General features: G+C 54.5%; 1 protein-coding gene across 5 annotated transcripts in view; it reads left to right on the top strand.

Moving 5' to 3' along the window:
* The first annotated feature begins 2,685 nt into the window (after window positions 1-2,685).
* SUN1 (Sad1 and UNC84 domain containing 1) overlaps window positions 2,686-6,000 on the top strand; it is a 42,948-nt gene continuing 39,633 nt past the window's right edge. For 4 of the 5 annotated variants that reach the window (XM_016119104.2, XM_016119103.2, XM_016119102.2 and 1 more), the window contains exon 1: window positions 2,713-2,821. The gene's annotated coding sequence lies outside the window, so the exon portion shown is untranslated. Of the gene's footprint in view, window positions 2,822-6,000 lie in introns of all 5 variants that reach the window. The other variant, XM_016119101.2, reaches the window with a different exon arrangement.

The raw sequence follows: 6,000 nt of genomic DNA, 5'->3' as shown, positions 1-6,000 counted from the left end.
GCCACCACAGCCTGCGAAGCCTCAAAGAGTCAGTGCCTGGCCCATTTGCAGAGAAATGTTTTCTGATCCCTGAACCGGTGGACAAGTAATTTGTGGACCACCCCTACGAGGGATCCTGCTCAGCTATGAACGGGAACGAGGGGCAGCGACACAGACGCCCCCAAAGCCGGCTGCGGAGTGCAAGAGCCAGGCTCGAGGCTCACGGCGTGCGGCCCTGTATAGCGGGGTAGGACTGGGCACCGACGGTGCAGGGCCCCTGGGGGTGTCGGGCTGCGTTACACAACCGTATTCGTCAGAGCACGCTGAACCGAACCGTTTAAGGGGGTGACTCCCGTCGCGTGTGCATTCAACTCCAGCGTCAGAGATCGCGAGAACAAGGCGATGCCCGCAAAGCATGGCGTGGTCCCCGGCACGGGGACGAGTGAGCCGGCGACAGTGCCCCCCCTGCCACACGTCTTCCCTGGGCTTGGTGAGAGGTCACACGGGGTAGCCTCTGAAGATGCTTTCTGGAGGACCGAGAGCCAGTTCCTGGGAGGCCACCCTTCCTGCTGGCTCAGGCAGGTGAGGCCAGGAGAAGTCACCTGACCCATCCCAGAAGCTGCACAGGTGAGCCCTGGTCTTCATGCAGGTGACGGCCCTGAGTGTCACATGGCCAGCTGCGCAGGAGCTGTACACACGTGGACTCATGCCGCACATACATTTCCAGTTAACAGCAAGTTGTTTCACGCCCTAGGCTCTGTGAGGTCACATTTTGGTAACATTCCCTATTGTGATCTTGTAATGGGTTCACGATGACGAGCTGTCACCTGAAGAATTCTCTTTTCTTTCCCTTGGCCTCTTTCAGAGCAGCTGGACCAGGTGCTCTCCAGCTGTGTCCTGTGCTGCGAGGCTCGGGGCAGCTGAGGTACCAGACTCATTCAAACCGACTTACAGGCACAGACCACTTCCAGCCCCACTGGTCCGACTGGTACCATAGCTACCAGCCGGATCCAGGTGAAACCACCGCGAACCGGATGGAAGCCAGTCGGGGCGACCCAGGCCCCATGAGGGAAGAATTCTAGGCACAAACCATCCAGCAGCCCAGGTGGGTGTGGGTCGCTCGGCGCTCGGCGTGTCCCCGCAGCCCTCTCGGGATTTCGTTGACTACTTTTCATCACCTGGGTCCCACTGAGCCTCACCAGAATCATGCCTCCTCCCCCAGCCTCACGTCGTGTGGGTTTGCGCCTTCCTTGTTCGTTGTTGTTGGTGAACCTTCTTTAAACTGTCGTTGGTTACTCCGCAATTGTTGGGAGGAGGGAGCTTGACTCTGCGATCTGTCTCTAGTGTGGCGCATCCCCCCCAGGAGTCCCCCTGTCCGTCATTAGAGCACATATGGCCGCTCACGTTTTCTAGTAGCTATATATTAAGAAACAGATGAAATTCGCTCAAATTATTTAACCAATATATCCAAAATATTATAAGATAACACACAAGTAATAGTTTAAAATATTGGGATAATTTCCCTTTCTTTTCCGTACTTAGTCCGATAAATCTGGTGTGTCTTTCATATTGCGCAGCACATCTCACTTTGGGCTGGCCACATTTCCAGCACTCGCCAGTTACAAGTGGCTAATAGCTACCGAGGTCCAGAATTAATCAGGATCTTTATTCTCCTCAGTCCAACTCCGTCCCTGCTTCGCTGAAAAACACAAACTACCATCTCTCCGCCCTCCTTTCCATTCCTGGCCCCTCCCCATGAAAAGGCATCTGTAAAATTTATACCATGGAGGAGACTTTGTAAGCCCACCGAAAGACACAGCCCTGAGCTGTGAGAGTTTATAAACTAAGAGACGCCAGAAGGACGGTTAGAACCCCACACAGACACGGCCGACATCTCAGCCCGTCGCCATTGCTGTGCGTGAGCGTCCTCGTTACCATGACTGTGCAGCAGGTCTTCGCAGCACGGATGTCTTTCCGAGGAAGCCGCGGCAGGCTCGGGGTTTACGAAACGCCTGGCCTCTGACCTGATCAGACCCCTAACCCACTGGCGCCTCAGTTTCCTCCTCTGTAAAGGCAAGATAATAAATAATAACTTCCTATCTCCCTCGCGAGGCACTGATGAATTCAAAACGCGTAGGTGTCACGCTCCAGAGCGCAGGCGCAGGAGCAGGCGGAGGCGCGACGGCGGCTCCGGAGCTCCTGCTTTGGGGTGGTGGAGCGAGCAGCCTGGCTCTGCCAACACCAGGCCTGTGAGCCCGGCGCTGGGAGAGAGGCCCACCCGCGGCAGCGCACACCTGGAGGCCTGGGCGCTGCCCTCCTCCTGGGGTGGGGGCGCCAGTGGAGCTCAGCACCGCACAGGTGTGCGGCGGGGGCCATGCAGGGGCGGCCAAGGTGCTCACGGGAACGGGGACTCTCTCGAGCTACGAGGCTAGGGATAGTAGCGGCAGTGGCCACTGGGCCAGACACGAGGAGGTCTGGCTGCCGCCTTTGGACATGGGGAGGGTCCCGCCCGGAGACCGGGTCCCTGGCGAGATGCGGCCCGCGGCGAGAAGCCGTCCCCGCCTCCCCGCAGCGCACCGTCCCTCAGCCCCGCTCGTGCCCCGCCCCGCGGCTCGGCCTCGGCTCGTGATTGGCCACACCTCTAGGCAGGCCGCCCCCGCATTGGCCAAGGAGCTTCAGGTAGCGCGGCCGGGATTGGTGAACGTCCGCGCTGCTCCCGCCCCCGCCCCCGGGCGCAGCGCGCGGTTGGCTGGCGCCGGAACGGTCTCCTCCCAGGCCGGGCCTGGGCGGTGCGGACGAGGCCTCGGGTGGCGGCAGCGGTAGCGGCGACAGCGCGAGGCAGGTGAGCTCCCGGGCGGGGTTCGCGACCGGGGTCGAGGTCCGGGCCCGGTCGGGTGGGGTGGGGCCGGGGCCCGGGCGCCTCTCACGGCGGGCGGGGGGCTGCGGGGACGAGCCGAGCCGCAGGCCCCGCCCGGGCCGCCAACGGCCGCTGCGCCCGCCTCAGCGGGTTCCCCGCCCGCGCGCTCCCCGGCGCGAGCGCCCCGCCCTGCTGGCTGCCCGCGCCCCCGGGACGCGGGGCTCGGCGTCGGGTCCCCGTCCCCAGGGCCCCGGGAGGACGCCCGGCCGGCCCGCCGCCCCGGCCCTGCGGCCTGCGGTTCCGGCCCCCGTGCGCCCGGCGTGGGCGCGGGGCGGGCGCGGTGCCCGCTCGCGGCCACCCGCCGGCTTCCGCCCGTTTCCTCGGGCGCTTCGTAGTTCTTTTAGGTCTGGGAACTCAGGATGGTTAGTTCCGGGGAATTTTCGCAAATCGTTTTCTTTGACAGTTTCCTCTGTTTTCTCTTTCCTTAGTGTTTTCTTCTCAGTGTGTTTTGGAAATACCGCTATTTGGGCTTTGGACCTCTTGGCCCAATGTCGTTTTTTTTTTTTTTCTTAATCTTCGTCTTTCCCGTTTTCTGTCCTTTTGGTCCACTTTCTGGGGGTTCTTCAGTCTTCTAATATTCATTTTATTTTGAGCATCATATTTTAAATTTATTAGAGCCTTTTTGGTGTTTCTTTTTCCCTCTAAAATTTAGCAATTTTTTTTTAAGATGTTCTTACTTCATGAATGCAGTAGCCTCTCACTCTCCTTCCATGGCCTTCTTTTTCTTCCTTGCTTGGGTCTGTGTTTTCTGGACTGTCTAGCGATCTTGGTCGAACAGGTGTATCTGAGAGGAGACCCTGCACAGCCCTTCGAAAGTTCCCATGCACCTGCTTCGCTGTCACCATTGGGTGATATGACAGATTGGGTTTCCCAGAGGAACCCTCGGGACTATTATCTTCAGGTTCTTTTATTGGGCTTTTTAGATTCCTGAAGAAGGGTTTTCCAAGTTCCTGCCTCATTTTGGACGTGGAGTAGAAGAGCGAGGTGGGGGCCCAACGTCATTCTTCCGCATGTGGACATCCAGTTGTCCCTGCACCACTGCTGAAGAGACAGGTTTAGCCCTATGGAATGGTCTTGGCCCACTTGTAGGAAATCAATTGACCATAAATGTACGCGTTTACTTCTGGGTCTCAGTTCTGTTCCCTCAGTCTGTCCGTCTGTCCTTATGCATGTAACACTCTATATTGTAGTAAGTTTCGAAATTGGGACATCTGAGTCTGCCAACTTTGCTGTTCTTTTTCAAAATTGATTTTGGCTTTTTGACATCCATTCGGTTCATGTGAATTTAAGGATTAGCTTTACCATATCTATAAGAAGGGCCCTCGGGCTTTTGATGGAGGGTGCGTTGACTGCCTAGCACCTAAGGGAGCATCTCTGTGCTAACAGTGTCGGGTCTTCAGGCCTAAGGGGTTGTCTTCCCATTAGGTTGTCTTTCAGTAGTGTTCTGTAGTTTTCAGTGTGCCTACCAATCTTGCATTCCTCGGTTAAATTTATTTCAAAGTTTGTTACTCTTTTCGATACTATTTTAAGAGGAATGTTTTAACTTCGTTTCCAGGTTGTTCATTGTTAGTGTGTAGAAATAAAACTGACTTGTGTTTTGACTCTGTATCCTATAACTGGGTAATTTATTAGCTCTAATAGTTTTTTTGTGAATTACTTAGGATTTTCTGCACTTGAGCTCGTGTCACTTGCGAATACAGGTGTCCTTACCACTCCCAGTTTGGATACCCTTTATTTTTCGTTGCCCAGCTCCCGGGTGAGAGCCACATCCTGGTCTCGGTCTGGATCTGGGGGAAGCTCTCGGTCTTCCCAGGGAGCGTGACGTTCGCCGTGGTGTTAGTAAGTGCTTTTTGCCACACTGAGAAAGCTCCCTTCTAATCCTAGGTTGTTGAGTGTTTTTATCACGAAGGAGTGTTGGATTTTGACACGTGCTTTTCTCGCGCAGCTTCGGAAGAGCGCGTGGCTTTGCCTAGCTGCTTCCTAAGCAGACTTTGCGCCTCCGTCCTCCTGCGCTCCGCTTCCATCGCACCCGCGCTTGCAGATGTGCACCGGGGCCACTATCGCGAGTCTTTGAAAGCTGGAATAGTTCTCAGCGTTCCACATTGCAGGCTTATGATTCAGCTTTTTCTGACTTGTCAGGTTTTGTTCATTCATTTGCTTTATAGCTTCCAAGTTTCTTGCTATTGTTTTTTTTCCCTTTAGTTTTGTTTTTCTGCGTGTGTGTGTTTGCGTGTGTGTGTGTGTGAGTAAAGTAAACATTGCTATTTTGGGCTGCTTACCCGACTTGATTTTCAGATAAAGGAGCCTAGACCTGTTGGATCTGTTTGAAACCGTTTACTTCCATTGGGCCAGAGGATTGACAGAGGAAAAATACAGAAGAGGATGTTGATGCTTATTACATGCTGTTTATTATAGTCGCATGCTATAATTGGCTGTACTTCATTACATAGATTGTATAATTCATTAGCTGATTTTGCGGTTTGAATTACATCTGTAATTAAGCATGGTAGGTAGCTGGGTGCTGTGTTTTTCATTTAGTCGTGTGGGGACACAGTGAATGGTCACTGGCTGTGAATTTTAGTATAGGACATAAGAACGATGCAACAGATGCCTTTTGACATTCGTGCCAAGCAAACCTGCAGGTCCCAGGCTTAAGTGACGTGAAAGTGATCAAGCGTAGATCAGTGGTCCCCGTTGGGGACCGAGACGGTTCTCCCAGGGGCCTGGGTGGCCTGAAAACAAAGCACGGCTTTGCCTGCTTGCTTCGGTTTTAGTCAGTCTGTTTCCTCTGTTTGATCTGTAATTAATACTTTTGGAAGGTGTGAGCTACATCCAGAATACGAGAAAGATCAGTGTAATGATTCCTTTTCTTGCTGTTTACCACACACCTTCTTAGTCTTGGACAGCACTCGCCTTTAGCCTGTCGCTCACATTTGAGAGGACAGGGCATTGCAAGCGTGGTGGAGGAATGTGAGGACCAACTGTTTGCATTTGTAGTACAAACACAGCCTCCTGGCTGGGTCCCTAGTTGCTCCCAGTTGTGGTTGGGGCGGGACAGAGCTGACAGTGTGCTCTGACCAGTTGAGGACGGAGAGGGGCTGTGG

This window comes from Rousettus aegyptiacus, unplaced genomic scaffold, assembly GCF_014176215.1.
Source record: "Rousettus aegyptiacus isolate mRouAeg1 unplaced genomic scaffold, mRouAeg1.p scaffold_m13_p_7, whole genome shotgun sequence".
Taxonomy (NCBI): Eukaryota; Metazoa; Chordata; class Mammalia; order Chiroptera; family Pteropodidae; genus Rousettus; species Rousettus aegyptiacus.
This window is presented reverse-complemented; position numbering and strand designations above follow the sequence as displayed.